General features: G+C 41.7%; 1 protein-coding gene across 2 annotated transcripts in view; it reads right to left on the minus strand.

Moving 5' to 3' along the window:
- Positions 1 to 16977, minus strand: part of NEXMIF (neurite extension and migration factor) — a 231004-nt gene extending 214027 nt beyond the window's left edge. Inside the window, exon 1 of one of the 2 annotated variants that reach the window (XM_073361123.2) lies at positions 16598 to 16977. The gene's annotated coding sequence lies outside the window, so the exon portion shown is untranslated. The remainder of the gene's footprint in view (positions 1 to 16597) is intronic. The other variant, XM_073361120.2, reaches the window with a different exon arrangement.
- Positions 16978 to 20947: the final 3970 nt, after the last annotated feature.

Genomic DNA, 20947 nt, shown 5'->3' on the forward strand with positions numbered 1-20947 from the left:
TGTTTTGATTTTCGAGCACAGACTTATTACAAATTCATACTGCATACTGTACATGGAAAGAGCCAAAGGATGCAACACAGAAGTAACAAGAAAAGGTGAGGAATCAACAGTAGCATGAGAAGAAATACTTTTTTCAGAAGGAGAAATTGAAAACTGTATATTTTAAGGTAATTGATATATTAGTTATAATACTTGGCACCTAGCGTACTTTTCATCTTCAAAGCACTTTACAAACTTTAACCAGTCTTCACAATACCTGTGGGACGTTGGTTCTTAAGTATTAGTAATTTCATTTTACAAATGGGGTCACTGGGGCAGAGCAGTTATGATGCTTGCCTAAAGCTACAAAAGTCATCAATGAAAGGGCTAGGATTAGAATTCAGGGATTTCTGGCTCCTATGCTCAGAACACTGAGTGATGCCTCTAAGTATTAGATTTATACCTCCTCCCACATCCCTCGTCAGTTTATCCCCACCCCGCCTCTCCAATATACTAGCACAGTGCCAACTCCAGCCTTTGCTCCACCAATTGCCCCAGCCCCGATCACCTACTTCTCCAGCAAACGATTACCGCTTTCTCACTTGCCGCCACTCACAGGTGGGAAAAGCTCCCAGTGAGAATCCATAAGACACCACCTTCTTGCCCACCTCAAAACTCACCTCTTCTGTAATGCATACAGGAAACTGCAATCTGATAACAGCTAGGCAAGTGGAGAGCTGTGATCACTGCCACCGATAGCTAAGAACTGTGCACTTCCTATTACTTTATTCATTAATCTGTCTCTCCCACTCAGCCTGCTTGTCCACCTCATCTACCTGTTATGTCCTGTCTTTTGGACTATAAGCTCTTTTCTATTCTATATGGGTTCTTATGTTGTGCACTCATCGCTATAGTATCTGAGTGCCTTCCAGTAGTGCATTAAATAATGAGACTAATAGCTGTCACGTGTTTATTCTCTCATCCTCTCCCCAGGGGGAGAGGTGTGTGCAATGGCATGTTTTGTCTTGGATTTTTTATATATATATATATATAAATACACTGCTATGTATTTATTAGAGAAGGCAAGGTCAAAGAGATCATAGAATCATAGACTCATAGAACTGGAAGGGACCTCGAGAAGACATCTAGTCCAGTCCCCTGCATTCACGGCAGGACTAAGTATTATCTAGACCATCCCTGACAGGTGTTTGTCTAACTGTGTATTGCTCTTAGAACAGAAGGTGATGAGGTTCATTCCACAGTTTTAGGCTAGCCCACAAGAATACTCTGTCTCGTGCACAGACTAGCTTTACCTTTATTGAAGACAGTTCCACTACGCCAGAGGACCACAGTCTTTGTCATGGAGCTTCGGTTGATCTTTTAGATTCCCTGGGCAAAGGCTACTGAGTGCCTTGAAGGATAGAGACCTTGAACTTGATTCAATGTTCTATGGTAAGCTAGTGTAGGGAGCAGAGAACAGGTCTGATGTACTCATAGTAGACTGTGTTCTTGAAGAGATGCACTGCAGCATTCTGTACCAGATGGAGATTTTTAACTGCTGATGTCTTCGTTCAGGTATATCGCATTGCTGCAGTCCAGAAAGGTGACAAGGGCATGCATAACTGAAGCCAGGTCATTGTTCAGCAGGATGGGATGCAGTCTCCCAGCCAATTGGAGATAGTAGGAAGCATTATTTTTTGATGCTGCTACATGAGAGCTTAGCATCAGAGAGGAATCCAGGAGCACTCTCAAGCTATGGACTGAATTGACCAATTGTGGTTGTGTACCTTCAACCAAAGGAGACTGCACCATGGCTTAAAATGCTTCAAAATGTTTTCCTCTGCCCCACAGCACAACATCCATCTCGCCTGGGTTCAGCTTAAGCCTTAGAGGCAGAGACTGGCATTCATAATATGCCTACCATAATGGGGTTCAACCTAGCTGTGGTCTTTAGGTACTACTGCAATATAAAGGTTAAATGAATAATAAAACAACATTTAAACAAAAGGAGCAAAAACCTGGCCATGAACCTCAAACTGAGATTTCAGTCAATCAAATCCACAGTTATTGCGTTACATCCATCCTTACCGTAACTCCACTGAAGTCAGTGATGCCACACAGGAATGAATTTGGCCCACCTCTTGTATTTGGCCAACAACTGGTTATATACATAGAATACATATGTATTATACATAATGAAAACTGAAATATAACACAGATAGAAAATAGATTTGTCAGAAGTGTTACCAGCCCTAATCAGCTGATTATACACTGAGGAATAATGTTATTAAAATGGATAAGATCACCCAACAACTACAATCACAATCTTCCCATGTCCAAAAGCCAAGATCCTCTTCAATTAATTGTTTAAAAAAACTGTAATTGTTAAATGTAATTTTCAGCTAGCAGGGCTGCCCCCCCCCTTCTTAATATATTCCATTCACGTGTATTCCCTACAGTACCTGACTGGCTCAGCAATCTTCTCTCCCTTCCACATGTACCCATACATTAGATTTTACACCTAATCCCATCATATAGCTCCCCAGGAGAACCCTGTTAGGCAACTGCCATTTAAATGAGTTCTGAGTAGATTGTTCCTCTGCTCTACCTTGCACCAAACCTTGCCTTGCTCATACATCTAATCCCACTGACTTCAGTGGAACTGTTTATGAGGATAAGACCAGCAGACTCTGGCCTATAATCAGACACCTCTGGCAAGACGTGGGTGCTCTGTCTTCACATATATAAATTTATTTCATCATACAACACTGAACCGTTTTAGATAGATTTAGATAGGAGAGAAAGGTTTCCCCACATTTGTAGCACAGTTTCAGCTGTTAAAGAGACTGTGAACTTTCCTTTAACGCACATTTAAACTGATACAACTTTAATTAAAAAAGTAATTTTGAAAGTTGCTTATGCAGTGTGTAAGGTGGTGTTCAGACAGCATCTCTGATCCCTGGAGTTCTGCAGCCTTGAGTTTAATAAACTGAATTTTCAAAAAGTAAACACAGCTTCATATCAGCATGAATCTTCCATTTTAGACAAATATTTTTCAGCTATTTCTTTTTATCCAGGAGATGGAATTTTTGCTCCACCCCATTCACTTCATACTGTGCAGTGGTTTGCTACTTACTGGGGAGCAGGACATAAGAAGACATAAGACTCTGAGTAAAAGATTTTCAAACTATAGCTTCACCTAGCTACCAAAACAGAAGCCTTGCCTTTAACACAATGATACAAGCAGTCAGGTAGGGTGCCCTGTACCACACACAAGATCATAAAGTTGACAACCTGACCCAGTCCAAACCCTGGTTATATAATAGAAAGTCCATTGGGAACCTAATGCCTACCCAGCCCTCCCATTCCCTCCCTTGGCAGCTGCACAGTCTGCAGGTGCTTCTTTCCAGCCTGCTTGTACTGCTATAAATTAAAGTTTACATTGCTTCATTTCTTGTTTTCAGGGGCAATAATTTGGCTGGGGAAAACAAATTAAACAAAGGCAGTTTGCTCCAGGTAGAAGCTAGGCAAAAATAATTCCAGCTCAAAGGAGGGCTTTTGTTGTTTTTGTCATTGGTTGTTTTGCTTTGCAAGTATTTTTAAATAAATCCCTTTAATTACCCGTAGTGTATCAAGAGTGCAAAAGGATGTCTACTGAATAAAGGTTTATTTTTGTCATCAATTTATCACAAACAATTTAGGATAGGCAGTATACCTAACAAATAGAGTCCAGGACTGGGCAAATCGGGACTTTTGGGTCCAATTCATGACTGTGCGATTCTGAGTAAATCACTTAATTTTTCTGTCACTCGGTTCTCTCACTAACAAATTAGGTTGGGGTAGTGGTAAGGCTTACTTAATTTGTGTTTATAATTTGAAAACCTCCACTGAAAGGTGCTGAGCTGGAAATACCAAGTATTTAGTTTTAAAAAACAAACAAACATTTACCATTTTCACATATTTTAGATTTTTTTAAATCTTATAATCTTTTAATACTATTGAGAACACCTAAAAGAAGGGGCTTTCTGTTTTCAAATCTGTTCCATCTGGCAATTTCAAAACTGCATGTAATTTTGAACCCACACTGAGTTTTGATAAATTTTTAAAAGTTGTATTTCTCAAATCATATCTACAATAGGTAAGAGGCCCTTTGAAAACATTTATGTACTTTGGTTTTTAATGACAGAACTGTGCATGCTTAAAGTTCACTACTGAACATGGGCAGTAATTTATTCATCCTAATGTAACTTAATTTTCAATATGATTTCAGAATCTGCTATGAAGTTTGCTTTCATAGAATTTGTCTCACAGGAAATAAAATTAAAGAAATGGTTGATTTCATACTACTGTGTACATAGTCAAGAATTCCAAGTTATGGGGGAGTTGTTTTTGTTTTTTAAGCTCCCTTTATTTTACAGACTACAAAACAGCTCTTCATTGGGCTTACACTGTAATATTTACCATCTCTATTCATACATTATCAGCCCATTATCATGTGATGCATAGAATTGTGCAAGAAAAAAAAATATGGTGAAATTTTTGCGGGTGAGTGGTAACAGAGTTATCTTCTAGAGGGATACCCAACACAACTATCCTTAGATCCAAAGGAGAGTATTCCTCTGTTTCCAGTACCCTCCAAATGTTTTAAGCAGTACACAGTTTTTTAGCTATATGACCTCTCCAGTCTTTAATGCTCAAAATTTAAGAGCTAATAGCCCAGGATGCCATTCTGCCCCTAAACATGGCAAAAGGGTCTTTCAAGATACTAATGAAGTTACTGATGTATAGCAGTACTTAAGAGACTAATGGGTTACTTAAGAATTGAGAGTTACCACCTCAACTTTTTATTTACTTGTACTTGAGATCTAAGTGTGACTTTACCGGTTGCATTCAGCACGTGCACAAGCTTAACGCAATTGAACTTACTGCACACCCTGTAATATCTCCTTTTGTTTGAATGTCACGGAGTAGAATATTGGCACCAGAACTCACGTATGGCACACCGCCAGCAGCAAAATTAATTCTGTGGTTTATTACAGGTTGAAATGGGGAAAAGCAACCCAAAGGTTTCATATAAAATTTAAGAATTGCACAATCAGTAAGCATTTGAAATATGTGTGCGTTCCCCCATGCACACGCTTATTGATCAGTGCACAGATAAAGACGTTCAGTACTGTATTGTGCAGTCAGTTCTGAAGCATAACTTATGCAGTATTTCCCTCTCCTGCCCTGTCACCAACATTGAAATTTCTGACCTGCTACCTCCTTGAAACCTCTGCACCTATTCCTTTTCATTAGCTTTCTCCACCCCATTCTTGTGTCTCTCCTCTTCCTATAGTTTCAGAAAATGGATGGCAAAAGGTCAGGGTTGGTCTTGGGTGCCTATGAAGATAAAAAGCTGATCACAGACGTTTTGTTCAAAATCTCTAGACTTTTTGTGGCAGTGATAACCTCCAAAATCTAAACTGATTGCTATGGTTGAAGGTTTAAATCATGGCCTTCCTAAATCTGTCATGGACTAGCCTGTGAAATTCTGAGCTATCTGTAACTGCAGAGAAGGAGCTGAAAAACTTACTACAGTAGCACCCCTCAACATCCTGAAAAGACTATGTGGGTCTTTTTGGTTAACAGTAATAAAACATCTGCCAGTCGTTAGTGCAAGGAAGATTGGGATACCACAGAGTTTGCTTAATACATTAATCAGAAGTCAATAATTCCACAGACCAGTCACCATGTAATGGTCAATATGTCAATCACAAGCTAATGCTATTTGTAACTCTTCATCACTACTAATAGCAATCTACCTGCCAGAGCTCCTAAAGAGCAAATCTCACATCACATTCTAGTGGCTATTCAGCACTATTTTCTTATCCATCTATAAAGCACGAGTAAGACTGTACACAAGTAGAAAATGTATATTAATGTGACATAGTATAAAATACGATCTCTAAATTCATTGCAGACTCGGACCATGGAACTCACTGCTATGTTAGACATCATGGAGCTGAGATGAATTAATCTATTTGATCTAAAAAACTTACCCTTTTACTGATCTTTTCAAAACAGATATTTTCTGCAATACAGTGGATTATCTAGAAATTCATTTAAACTCAATAAAGCTAGTGTTTATAATAAACAAAATCAGAAAAGGCCAGGGTTCAAATATAAAAAAAATTAGGCAAGAGATTAATATAAAGAGAGATAGAGGCACAATAAAGAACAATCATCTTATTGAAATCTTATTACTGAGATCTCAGTCAAATGACCTGACCAGATGAATAGGACAATTAGGTAGGTAAAGATTACTGGGACAGGCAAAGTTATTTTTTCTACAGAGCAGCTGATCAAAGAAACTCTTTTAACTCCATTTTATGGATGAAGAAGACTAAGATTTTGTTGCAATTAAAAACTCATTGATTTATACAGCAGTTGCAGCTGATGAGTTTTAATGCATTTTGTCATGACTGGTTGGGCTCTTTTTCCTTTACTTCCTTTAACCTTTAGATGTTTTAGGTTATTAATAGTCACATATTTCAATATTATACTTTAATTATTTTGTTGGTATCACCACAGAGTCTGCGATATTTTTGCCCACATCAGCAGTGTCAATTATCTAATTATATTGCAAAAATGTACAACACACTACTACACAATAGATTTCTTTTAAAAAGACAGAAGAACTTTATGTTATACGGGGCCATTTTAAAGTAGAAGTATCCAGCTAGACACTATGAAGTCACTGCACATTGCTCCATATAGAAATGCAACAAAAACTGTGTGGTCAACAACAAATATTTTAAAATATATGTAAACAGAGGGATTAGTCATCAGGACACCAGAAATACCCCTTCATGTTTAAAAACAAAAACAAAAAAGTTAAGTGTCACCGCATCTTTTGGATTCAGAAAATTCTGGCACTGCCCTCTCTAAATTACTAAAGGCACCTTAAATACCAACTATAGATATCTGTCCACCCAATATTCCGGTTGAATTATCTAGCTAGCTGTGACTATGCTATCAAATACACCCACAATTATTCGTCAAAAAATTCCACCTCAGTCCCTGGAAAAATCATGAAGCAGGTCCTCAAGGAATCAATTCTGAAGCACTTGGAGGAGAGGAAAGTGATCAGGAACAGTCAGCATGGAGTCACCAAGGGCAAGTCATGCCTGACTAACCTAACTGCCTTCTATGACGAGATAATTGGCTCTGTAGATGAGGGGAAAGCAAAGGATGTGATATATCTGGACTTAAGCAAAGCTTTTGATACGGCCTCCCACAGCATTCTTGCCAGCAAGTTAAAGAAGTATGGGCTGGATGAATGGCCTATAAGGTGGATAGAAAGCTGGCTAGATCGTCGGGCTCAACGGGTAGTGATCAATGGCTCTATGTCTAGTTGACAGCTGGTATCAAGTGGAGTGCCCCAAGGGTCGGTCCTGGGGCTGGCTTTGTTCAATACTGTAACTTCATTAATGATCCGGAGGATGGCGTGGATTGCACCCTCAGCAAGTTTGCAGATGACACTAAACTGGGAGGAGAGGTAGATACACTGGAGGGTAGGGATAGGATACAGAGGCACCTAGACAAATTAGAGGATTGGTCCAAAAGAAATCTGATGAGATTCAACAAGGACAAGTGCAGAGTCCTGCACCTAGGACGGAAGAATCCCATGCACTACTACAGACCAGGGACCAAAAGGCTAGGCAGCAGTTCTGCAGAAAAGGACCTAGGGGATACAGTGGATGAGAAGCTGGATATGAGTCAACAGTATGCCCTTGTTGCCAAGAAGGCTAACGGCATTTTGGGCTGCATAAGTAGGGGCACTGCCAGCAGATTGAGGGACATGATCAGTCCCCACTATTCGACATTGGTGAGGCCTCATCTGGAGTACTGTGTCCAGTTTTGGGCCCCACACTACAAGAAGGATGTGGAAAAATTAGAAAGAGTCCAGTGGAGGGCAACAAAAATTATTAGAGGGCTGGAGCACATGACTTATGAGGAGAGCCTGAGGGAACTGCGATTGTTTAGTCTGCAGAAGAGAAGAATGAGGGGGGATTTGATAGCTGCTTTCAACTACAGGAAGGGGGGTTCCAAAGAGGATGGATCTAGACTGTTCTCAGTGGTAGCAGATGACAGAACAAGGAGTAATGGTCTCAAGTTGCAGTGGGGGAGGTTTAGATTGGATGTTAGGAAAAACTTTCTCACTAGGAGGATGGTGAAGCACTGAAATGGGTTACCTAGGGAGGAGGTGGAATCTCCTTCCTTAGAGGTTTTCAAGGTCAGGCTTGACAGAGCCCTGGCTGGGATGATTTAGTTGGGGATTGGTCCTGCTTTGAGGAGGGGGTTGGACTAGATGACCTCCTGAGGTCCCTTTCAACCCTGATATTCTATGATTCTACTCTATTATTTGCATTAACAAATCTGAGACACTTCTTAAAAATCAAATCCTTAATTTGTACTTGCTCAGCTATCAGAGACAGCCAAGAGGGACTTCAGTTTAATATTTCATCTCCAGGACAGCACCAGTCAGCCATCAGTATTGCACCAAAATGTCAGCATAAGCCATAAATCTGGATTTGGGACTTTAAGCCATGACCTTGTGACCTGTAGAAAACCATGCTACCAACTAAGCCATACTGACACTTCATTCCTTTCATCTTTGCTAATTCCCCAAACATACACCCTTGTTTCAGTGAAGCAGTTAAAGAATTTGTTGTAGTTATTCAACAACTATGAAGGTCAGATATCATCCTGACTCGAAAAGTCCCTCCACCCCCAAGGCTACATGTGTTTCTGCTTGTTTTAAGCACCAACTACAGTGTGAAATCTAGATCAGTCACAGGGGGAAATGGCAGCTAAAACAGAGATTCGGAAGGAATCTAACTGACCAGACCAGAAGACCTGGCTATTGCAGCAGATGGGAAAGAACCAGTCTTGATGTGGAAAACTAGTAGTGTCAGTTAAAATGCTAAAAATCAAAACATAAAAAACCAGCTTCAATAGCACTTCTTAAGGGAAAAAAAAAAAAGCTTTGGAGGCTTTAGATTTGAAGTCTCACGAACTTCTTATGAAAAATGGAAGCTTTGAAAAAACTTCTAAAGATTTAATATTTTTTACTTTGGGTTCTTCTACTGCCAATCAACTACTGATGCTGTAACTAATAAAAAAATAATTAATACTAATAAATAGCCTTTTCATAAGGCCTCAGCTCTTGTTCCCCATCACAGACTCCAGTTAGTCACTTGTACGTTGTACAGGAGACAAAATCTGTGGACTTTCTAGTCTCTAATCTTGGCCATTTTGCACTGTGACTTTCATGTCTAAGTGCCTCTGGGAGAAAACTTTGAAGGGTGGGAAAGAATTTAGCCTTTTCCAAGTTTGTGGCTCCAAATGCAGCTTTGAAACGCTGTACAGCATAACAAACAAGAGATTTCTATAATACTGGGGATTTTACAGACCACATTTCCAAAAGAGCTCAGGTCTCACTAAGGCAAATAAATATACAGATTTTCAAAAGAACTCAACATTCAGCAGCTCCCAGTGTTCCGCATGGAAGCTGCTGGGTACTGGATACCTTTGAAAAACTAGTCATTTACAGGGTTGCACAATGTGAGCCAAATTCTATTGAAAAATCTCTCTCTAAATGTCTGCATGTCCTCACAATTGCAGCTCTCGCATGAGAAGTGCAGACCACCTTCTCTCTGTACACTTACAGCACTCCAGAAATAATTGCATCATGATGCTAAAACCCATGTATGTATAGAACTTCTAAAGGAGTAGGGTTGCCAAACCTCCAGGATTGTCCTGGAGTCTCCAGGAATTAAAGATAAATCTTTAATTAAAGATGATGTCATATGATGAAGCCTCCAGGAATACATCCAACCCAAACTAGCAACCCTATAAAGAAGAGAAAGACTGGAAATGTCTCCAAATCCTAATCATATTTCCAAAAACCCCGTTGCTCCCCTCCTGCACTCCTGCATTAGGAACTATAGAATAATTTCAAAGCTTAACCATAAAAAAACCCCACAACAGTAAAGACCACTTTCATAAAATTAAACAGTAAGGAAAACCCCACATGGGATGAAGAAACATGAAAATGTTCTATATAGAAAGGGTAACAATGTTTGTAATTATAGATAGGGCTGAACCAGAGCACCTGATACATAACCTCACCATTCTGCCAATCTTAGGGAAGTCCAGATCCATCTATGCACTAAGCTTTGCAAGTCAGGCCACTGTATAATGAGGCAACCTGGAAACCAAACTCTTCCACTGTCTGAGGAAGTTCACATCTGAATTCAAACTTCACTTAGAGATAATAAAGTGTTATTACCACTGTACAAGCCACTGGTGAGACCTCATCTGGAATACTGTGTGCAGTTCTGGTCTCCCATGTTTAAAAAAGATTAATTCAAACTGGAACAGGTATAGAGAAGGGCTACTAGGACAATCAGAGGAATGGAAATCCTGCCTTATGAGAGGAAACTTACAGAGCGTGGCTTGTTGAGGCGAACAAAACAAAGGCTGTGGGGAGATACGATTGCCCTCTATAAATACATCGGAGGGATAAACAACAGGGAGGGAGAGGAGCTGTTTAATTTAGGGCCCATTTTGGCACAAGAACAGATGGATATAAACTGGCCGGCAACAAGTTTAGGCTTGAAATTAGGCGAAGGTTTCTAACCATCAGAGGAGTGAAGTTCTGGAACAGCCTTCCAAGGGGAGCAGTGGGGACAAAAAACGTAATTTGTTTGATTATCATACACACTGTGAAGAGAGTGGTCACTTTGGATGGGCTATTACCAGCAGGAGAGTGAGTTTGGGGGGGGGGGGGCGGAGGGTGAGAAAACCTGGATTTGTGCTGGAAATGGCCCAACTTGATGATCACTTTAGATAAGCTATTACCAGCAGGACAGTGGGGTGGGAGGGGGTATTGTTTCATGGTCTTTGTGTGTATATAATGTCTTATGCAGTTTCCACGGTATGCATCCGATGAAGTGAGCTGTAGCTCACGAAAGCTTATGCTCAAATAAATTGGTTAGTCTCTAAGGTGCCACAAGTACTCCTTTTCTTTTTGCAAAGACAGACTAACACAGCTGTTGCTCTGAAACCTGTTTCAAGACTGAGCTTCATAAGTTTGTGGAGGAGATGGTACAATGAGGTTGCCTACAATGGCATATGGCCCAAACGCAACTGCTATTAGCAAATATCTTCAACAGTCAGAGTTGGGACACTAGATGGAGAGGGCTGAGTTACTCCAGAGAATTCTTTCCGAGGTGGTCTCACTGGTAGATCTCACCCACATGCTCAGGATCATCTTTAGAGTCAGGAGGGAATTTTCCCCCAGGTCAGATTAACAAAGAGCAGGGGAATTTTTTGCTTTCCTCTGCAGTGTGGGGTGTGGGATACTTGCTGCTTTGAACTAGAGTAAATGTTGGATTTTCTGTAATTTAAGTCTTTAAATCAAGATTTGATGACTTCAGTAACAAAACAAGAGTTTAAGGTATAAACCCCCATGCTTTAGGGCATAAGCCAACTTCTAACTATTTAGGGTTAGAAGGAAACTTTCTCTGAGGGCAGGTTACCCTATAAATGTCTACTGCATGGTTTCTTGCACCTTCCTATGAGGAAGCTGGTTCTAGACCGTCTCAGTGACAGGACAATGGACTTGACAAATGGACCACAGGCATGGTATGGCAACTGGTTATATTTCTATATAGCTGCAGCAAAATTACAATATAGAAACAGAACAATTTTTCATGTACCTAGAGTTAAGCAATTTTACAACCATCCAGATCTCTATAATCATCTGATGTAAAAGACATACAGAAACACCTTCAATACGCAAGCAGGCCTAAAGATTAAATTAAAAATTTTAACATGATCTGACAAATACTCTAGATGAAAGATATCCTTTGATATATGTGCTGAATGAAGACATTGCTATAGAAATATTAGAGACTGACTGGCCTAGCCCTTGCTATCTGTCACTCAGGAGACATCAATTTGCAACAGAGTCACACAAATGCAGTCTTACCCAGACAGTATTATTCCCCTGGAATTGCTAACAAAATATAGCTAGCACTACTATCTAACTGTCCAAAATGTTACTCACCAAAAGCAACTATTTTGTTGTTTGTGGGAATACCCCATTATGTATAATTTATGGGTGAAGGTTCAAAACTGTTTTATAGAAATGATGGATACTTCAATAACTTTCACGCCAACTCTGTGTTTGTTAGGTATCAGCAAAGCTAGTAAAGTCACTGGGTGTGAAATTGAGGTTTTCAACACATTTACACTGATAGCAAAACAGCTTGCCCTAAGTTTATGGATATCTTATGCAAAATCCATGTATGACATCTGGAAACCAGAACTAATTAATTACCTTAAACTTGTTAAGCTTAGCCACTCACTACAGGACAACACAACACATTATTTAATATTGTATTGCAGCAGCATCTAGCAGCCATAAGATGAAGGCCCTGTTGTGTAAGGCACACAGTACATATAATAAATAAGACAAGCTCCTACCCCAAACAGCTTGCAATCTTAGTATATGATGAGATAATAGCAAGAATGGTGGGAGTGGGAGGTCTGACAAGCTATCAGTGAAACATGGTTCACTTGGTTTTATGCAGTATGGCTCATTTATTCACTATTGGATGGTTCCACAAAATCAAGAATCTCTAGCATCTGACTATATGCATGGATACTGATTGTAAAACCAATTCTAAACTGGGATAAATTACTCCAGATCTACAACAGACTAAATATACACTCTTCCTCCAGTTGAGTGTATAAAACCTTGTAATAAGTAAACTATTTCAGAGTTATTAATCCTTTACTCGGGATTCTTAATATATTCTGTTGTTATTCCCTAAAAATTGTCATTACTGAGCAGCAGTGGAAATTTTATTTTATTTTTCCACACAGACTACCTACCTATCTTGGGGTTTTAAACTTCAGCTCATCCCTGAAGTATCTGAGTACACTCCACATAAAACAGATTGGGAATAGCAAGGTATTAGCTGACTTTGTGGGATCCCTGGCTCTTTTCCCTTTTCAGAGTGTGGGGATTCCACTTGGGATAGATTTTTGGTTGGTTCATTTGTCTGCTTCAGTTTGGTTGGTTGTTCTTTTTGATGGGTGGGGAGGTAAGAGATGGGTTATTCTTTTCTAGATTGGGTTTTTGTGTTTGATTGTAGGGGGCGACTGGTGGGGGTGGTGGTGTTGTGAATGTCATTCTCACAAAGGAGGAAAGGCTTTCTCAGAGTAGAAAGTTTTTCAGCATTTCCTAAAAATGGTTGGATTCTGGATCTGTCTAATCTCATCTGGAAAGTCATGCCATAGGCTGATCCCCTGAACTGAGAATTCTTTGTCCCCGTTCTTGTGTGCTTCATCCTCAGCTCTGCATGCGTGCAACACACACTCACGCTTCTATTTCCTTTCCAGACATATTTTGGATGGATAAAAACAGAAAGATTACATACACACACACAAATATCCATCAGGAGTCATCATCTCAGGAAGGGAGTATTCCATAAAAGTACTGTCTGCCTTACATTTCACATATATACTTACTACAACCTGTTTTGCACCAGCTTGAAAAGTTCATGTCTATCCGTCAAGATCTTTTTCACTGAAAAGACACCTCCCAATCCAGAACAATTAGGAAGGTTAGCAAGTCACTGTTATGAGCAACTTGGTAAGGTACAGAGCTGAAAGCTTCTTAGGTTGGCGCGGGAAACATGAATGGTGAAGCTAGTTGGTCTGTTCCCCTTTTTTGTCTTCCTTTTACATTTCTGTTGTGTGTAGAAACACTTGAACTGGCACTCTTTATTTTCAGCCGGATACACAATTTGTAAGATATTGTACTGCTGTGTAGACCAACTAGGGTCTGTCATTCTTCCTTAGTTAGCACTTTGGGGAAAATAATTATTCACAGAAACTGCCATCATGAACAGAGAAACCAAAATCAATGTAGCTGTGTATGGGCCATCGCCACTGCAAAGCAAATACTCAATCAAGACATGGATCAGTGAGAATTATATCACTGGGAATCCTTAAGCACATCTTTGTGTATTTTTAATATCTATCTTATTACTCGCTGATCTCTCCTCCCCCTACTTTGAAATACACATATATGCACCTTCAAGACCTCTCTCTTATCAGGGATTTGGGCATAAGATTCATATAAACAGCAGGAGAGATCTTAAATGCACAACTAGGTTTATTGCCTTTTTTAAAAAATAAAGCATTGGTGCATAGCAGATTTATTCATTGAACAGGTTGATTTATTTAACAGACTTGACATACATTAAGCCCCACCATGTGCTTACATAATTGTTACCCATTTAACAGGTCTGTTCTTTTGTCAAATATTTGTTTAAAAAGTGGTTCACTGAAGATTGTTGCCTTGTGCACAGTTCACATATTTTAACAAATGTATTCTTGTATTAGGCATCAGCTGAAGTAACTTAACTGCATCCTCCCTGCTTGAGTGCTGTCATTTCCCCCCCCTCACACACACACTATACCTAAACAAACAAACAAAAAAATTGTGTGTGCGCGCACGTGCGGGTGCGCACACACACACACACTTTCTAGCAGAGATATTTTGCTGTTGGCACAGTGGTTACTGCATTACCATACTGTTCCACTGATAACAGCAGGTACCTAAAAACACAGCGAACACAAATCTGAATACCAGGATGTTGATGGATGTGAATAGATTGCAAGCAAGCTGACCAGAGAGGCCAGGAAGGGGCAAAAAGGATGAACAGACCACCAAGTAGAGATGGGGGAAGGCTCAGAACAGATTCCAAGGCCAAAGAATTTTTTTTTTAAGATTGCCCCCTCACACATTCACGTCTCTCCTCTTCATCCCCCCAATACACACACACACACACACACACAATCCTTTCACCTAGTGAATGTGTACATTACATATTTTCAGCAGGGGGTAAAATATTGGCTGACATTTTAGAGACAAAATGTATAGCCTTTGCTTTAGTCACTAATCCATTAGAACTGGTTTGGGTTACTATATTGTAAACATGCCATTTTCAAATTGCACAATTAATTTTGAACATCAGGGTTTAATTTTTTTTAAATCAGATATTAAAACAGACATGTCATATAGTACACTTAGTAAGCAAAATACATTACTGTTATCACTCTTGCACAAATGCACAAGCAGTTCAGAATTGAAGACACTGAAATAAAAATATATGAGCCCAATTTTCAATTGCTCACTAGACAGATGGTTAATTATATTCACAGCCGCATTTTTCACTGGGATAGAGTTTCAGACAATGAGCCAGTTTTATTTGATTAGCCAGTTTTCTAGTTTAATATGTGAAATGACAGTTACTTCAGTGCTTTTTTGTTCCTTGCTAAAAATAAGGTTTCAATGTAAATTCTTCCACCATTCAAAATATCATAGCTGTAAATAAAAACCTGGTCATATGTTACCCAGTGTGTAAGTAGTGTAAGGACGACACACAGAAAATACAAATGGCCTACAGTAGTTCAGATGATACTGATTTGTAGAACCTTTTTCCTCTCACTGTGGAATATTTTAGTTCCCACCAGAAATCTCATCAGTGTTGAAATGCATGAAAATAAAGTAGCTTACATCCAATCTTTTTCAAAGTGCTTTAATACCATATTTTTACCAAAATTTAGTTTACCAGAGATTCAGAGACAAATTAAATACTAGAATACCCAATAGCAAATATATTTGTCAAACAGTTCTCTGTGAACACAAACAGGAAATGTACTAAACAAATAATAACAGTTGCCCAAAGACAGAAAGTCTTACAACCAGTAGACTGTAGTGTAGTTTTTAAAACAAAAACTTCTAGAAGTATTCAAAAATTCAGAGGGCAAATTTTGGGCTGACAAAAACACACGTCTATTTTAATTCCTAAACTAGTAGATTCCACAGCAGAAAATCTATTCATTTGTGATATTCACACACTTTCAGTGAGCCCAGGAGCCTCTTACAATTTGATCCAAGTCTCCCCTTTCTGTCCCCTCAGAACACGTATTAAAGCAACTAATTAATTATTGGAAGCCTTTGCCCTAAATTCCACTTTCAATATTTTAAGAAAAGAGACATAAGTCAGGAGCAAAAGCATGGAAACTGAATATTTCCCTCTCTGGAAAATTCACCCTGGATTGATTGGAATGGGGAGGGCTAAACTTAACTCGTGCCCCGCCACCCCCCAAGTCGCCTTGAAACCTTCTCCGCTTTCCCACTGCTCACCAGAGACACAGGGAAGGTTGGAGGAATTTGATTGACACAATTTATGTTTCCCTCCTGGCAAGAGACGGCAACAAGACAGACCTTTTCTCAAACATGCAATTTCTAATCATCATCACCACCACACACACACACACACACACACACCCTATCGGAGCCGTGCAAGCCGCCGGCTCGGGGCTGCGTGTGCCTGCGCTGCGCCTCCCCACAGAGGAAAAGGCCTTTCCAGGCTGGCCGGGGCTGAGTGGGGGGCTCCCGGAGAGCGCTGGATGGGCACCCCCGCCGCCCCCCCAAGAGAAACTCCAGCACGCGCAGCCCGCCCGGCTGCGGGGTGCAGGCACTTACCTTGGCACCGGGCCCGCCAGGGGGGCCGGGGAGCGTGGGGCGGGCTGGGGGCCACCCCCCCCCCCGCCTCCAGCAGGCAAGGCTGGGGATTGCGGCGGCGGCTGCTGCAGTCACCGCCGCTCCATGAGCCCGGCTCTCCCGTGCGCGCAGGTGGACGCGCCTGCCTCCCTCCTCCGGGGAGTGATGGAGCCAGCGCTTCCCCGCGCCTCTTAGCGCCCGGCGCGGCTCACGGCAGCCCCCCTGGCCCCGCAGCCATGCCGGGGACCCCGGCCGCCGAGCCCCCCCGGCCCGCTCCCGCTCGCAGTCACCCGGCGCTTGCCGGCGGCTCCCTGCTTTGCTGCGGGGGGGGCGGGCAGCTCCCTCCTCCCCTCCGCCGCCGCCTCCTCCTCCTCCGCCGCGGCTGTTTCTTCCTCTCCTCCTCCTCCGCCCCCACCCAGGTTGCTTTTTCCCATTCAGAAGGTGCCTACAGCGCTGCTGTCGCCGCTGCCATTGTTTCCTCCGCCGCTGGACCGACTCTCTCTCCCCCTCCCCCCCCCTCCCACCACCACCTTGCTTTCCCCGGGAGCGCGCGGCGCGCGGCCACCTGTCATAAAGGGCGCGCACCCCCGGCAGCGGCGGAGCGCGCCCGAGCGCTGGTGCAGGGCCGCTGAGCCCGAGGGAGGGAGCGCGCGCGCGCGCGCGCGCTGCGAGGCTACCGTGTCTGGTTGCGTGAGCAGTGAGTGTGCAGCGGGGCTGTCCCCTGGGGCAGCGGCCGGGTAGAAATCAGTGACTCACAGCCGGGGGTGGGGGGGGAAGCCGGTGGATCTAAGCCCCCGGGGAAAGGATGGAGGGGAGGCTTTGCCGCACATGGGAGGATGAAGGTATCATGTCCCAAATGCTCCGGGATTCTCCCTTGCTGCCCTCTGCAAAGCCCCTGTGTGCTGGACAGGAGTGTGCTCATTGCTGCGGGGTGAGGGACCTTCCCCCAGAAGGCTCCCTCGCCCCCGGGGTCCCATAAGGGTAGCTACTGTACTTTGAGAAGGGCTAGCCTCCCCTTTGGAAGGTGCAGGACAGAGCAGGGGCCAGAAGAGGGGGACTGGGGCCCTCGTACCCCTCTGGGGAAGTGTGGCCACCTACCGGGCTAGAGAAAGGCATGAGGCAGGCAGGTGGAGGGTAAGGCTTCCTCCCCTCAATGGGACTTGGTTGCATCACCCACTCCTGTCCCATCTAGAGTTCCCTCACTACTAGGTCAAAGCCCCTCAGCCCTCCCCTGCAGCACCCCTTGTTATACCACATCTAAGCCCTTATATGCTCTGTGACTACACCCCCAAAGGCTAAAGACAGCTGCTACTCCAGTTCTAGGCTTTAAGTCAGCTCTGCTGCCAATGCTTCTCATTCTGATTTGTAGAATCCTATTCCACATCTGAGCTCCCACATTGCTTTACCAATATACTTCACCTTCAACCTCCATCCAGTTCACACCCACCTTCCTGCACATTCCATTTCTGTCCCTGATACAGCTCTGTCAATGCATCTCTCAATCCTAATTTGCAGCACCCTCTCCTATTCCAGTCCTGGATTCTCACACACCGCTCTTCCAGCGCATCTGAACCCTGATTTGAACATCGCTAGTGTTTTTCCAGTTCCATTGTTCCCTCATGAATCAAGACTGCTACAGGTATAAAGTTATGCCAAATTGCAGGGGTACTTAGTGAATTGTTTTTCCACAGGAGAAAGCTGATATGAGTGCATTATTGCATCTTAGTGCTTTTGATGCAAAACTCAGAAGCAAAGCTGGAAGATTCAGGAATCAAGATTAGCTACATGACATCAGAATAAGAAGGAACTTTTTAAAGAAAACCCTTAAACTGTCAGAAAGTGGATTTTAGGCAAAATAAAATTCCACCCTGAATTTTTAAATGGAGAAGTGAAAGATGCCAACAGAGCAAAAAGCAAAGTGTTTATTTGCAAAGATGAGTGCTGTATATGCTCTGTACCTTTGTTTTGTGTTGCAGATTATCAGTTCTGGCATTACACTTAGTTGAGGAAAAGGTGCAGACCTTGAGAGTGAAGTCCTATTTATCAGCACCAAAGCTTCTGAATGGCCCCACCAGCCTGCCTCAACTCTGGCCTAGCAGGACCCCCTTTAGGGATGGGAAAGCCTTTAATTCTCCATGAATTGACCTCAGTGTTGAGGTTGGCAAAGGAGCCAACTGTCATGATGGTTTTTGTGATATGGACCCTGTTCACTGGGGTAGGGTGGGGCATTTTAGCTCAAGGGTATGATCCGCATATACTGCTTCAGATCAGTGCAGGTAAGAACTCTGGAGCCAGAACCTAAGAAAGAGACCTATTATATCTAACAGTATTCCTACAGGAAGGCCCCTAGCTCCTGTTGTTGTTAAAGATACAGAGAAGCCTACCACAATTGACTTAGCCCCATCCTTCACATATTGCAACATCTTGATTCAGTAGAGTTATTGATAATGTCAGCCTCATATTGCATGTGACCTATGCAGAGTATCATTGCATATAGAAAGAAAGGAATCTAGAAAAAAATGCATAAAGAGGGTAAATCAAGGTTTAAATTACAAAAAAAAAAACCAAAAAACAAAACAAAAAAGCCACTCTTTGCAGTAACCACACCTGTGGGTCTTCCAGTAAGGTAATTTGGATTAAAAGTGTTCTGGAAATGAAAATCCATTAGTTTACCTGCCAAAATCAGGAGGGACAACATGTTCATGAAGATAGATTTGAAACTAAATTAGGGACCTCTTGAAACGCAGGAACAGCAAATTGATTATATAATTATTGTAGTACTTCTTGAAAGGGGTGAGAAGGTGGAGAGAGAAAATCACTCACTGCAAAAATGAAAGACAAGCATTATATAAAAATAGGTAGGGAGGTCAATATTTCGTTTGTACAAGTCAACTTTTATTCTGCAGTAGTTCTTTTGCAGGAGGAATTACATGACACACTGTCAGGTAAAAACAATGAGGAGTACTTGTGGCACCTTAGAGACTAACAAATTTACTAAAACGGCTACCCCTCTGAAAACTGTCACGTAGTTTACATTGAACATTTAAGCACTGCAAATGTTTATATGTGGACAAGGGACATTTATCCATTAGGAATAGAAGACTTATGTTGTTTTTTTAATTATCCAATTATTAATATACAAAAATGTCTAAAGTATGATATTTTACTTTCACATATTGATTACAATTAAGAGGCTGCTTTATTTTTCAATATTGTGTATAACTATTTATTAGTGTTCCGTTATGACACCCTACCCCTATACCTCACTTTGTCTGTCGCTAGGGGACAGAGCTCTAAGAAGGTGCTATCCAGCATGAGTAAGGTTATTCTACAAGTCGTCCCACTGACTTCAGTGGGACCCTCTGTGGAATAAGGTTCAATTCAATAGGAGTAAGGGCATGGGTTCTCAACCCGGGGGGGGGAGGTCACAGACAAGTGTTTTTGGGAGGTCATGACCACCCAGCCCCTTTTCATATTGCAAAATGAAGAAGGTGTCAACAGTATGGAAAAAGCTAAGAACCACTGAGAATCAGAAAGTGGCCCTATATATTTAGTTAATTTAAAATAGATGCATCTTGTCAAGGTTCCTTCCCCACTCTGAACTCTAGGGTACAGATGTGGGGACCTGCATGAAAGACCCCCTAAGCTTATTCTTAGCAGCTTAGGTTAAAAACTTCCCCAAGGTACAAACGTTGCCTTGTCCTTGAACAGAATGCTGCCACCACCAGGCGTTTTAAACAAAGAACAGGGAAAGAGACCACTTCTGCCAAAATATCCCCCCAAGCCCTACACCCCCTTTCTTGAGGAAGGCTTGATAATAATCCTCACCAATTGGTACAGGTGAACACAGACCCAAACCTATGGATCTTAAGAACAATGAAAAATCAATCAGGTTCTTAAAAGAAAAAAATTAATTAAAAGGTAAAAATCACCTCTGTAAAATCAGGATGGTAAATACCTTATAGGGTAATCAGATTCAAAACATAGAGAATCCCTCTAGGCAAAAGTAACAAAAAGATACAAAAACAGGAATATACGTTCCCTCCAGCACAGCTTATTTTACCAGCCATTAAACAAACGGAAATCTAACGCATTTTCTAGCTAGATTACTTACTAACTTAACAGGAATTGGAAGGCTTACATTTCTGATTTGTTCCCAGCAAAAGCATAACACAGACCGAGCAAACCCTTTGTTTCCCCCACCACCATCACCCCAGATTTGAAAGTATCTTGTCCCCTCATTGGTCATTTTGGGTTAGGTGCCAGTGAGATTACCTTAGCTTCTTAACCCTTTACAGGTAAAAGGGTTTTGCCTCTGGCCAGGAGGGATTT

Source organism: Lepidochelys kempii, chromosome 9 (assembly GCF_965140285.1).
Source record: "Lepidochelys kempii isolate rLepKem1 chromosome 9, rLepKem1.hap1, whole genome shotgun sequence".
NCBI classification, from domain to species: domain Eukaryota; kingdom Metazoa; phylum Chordata; order Testudines; family Cheloniidae; genus Lepidochelys; species Lepidochelys kempii.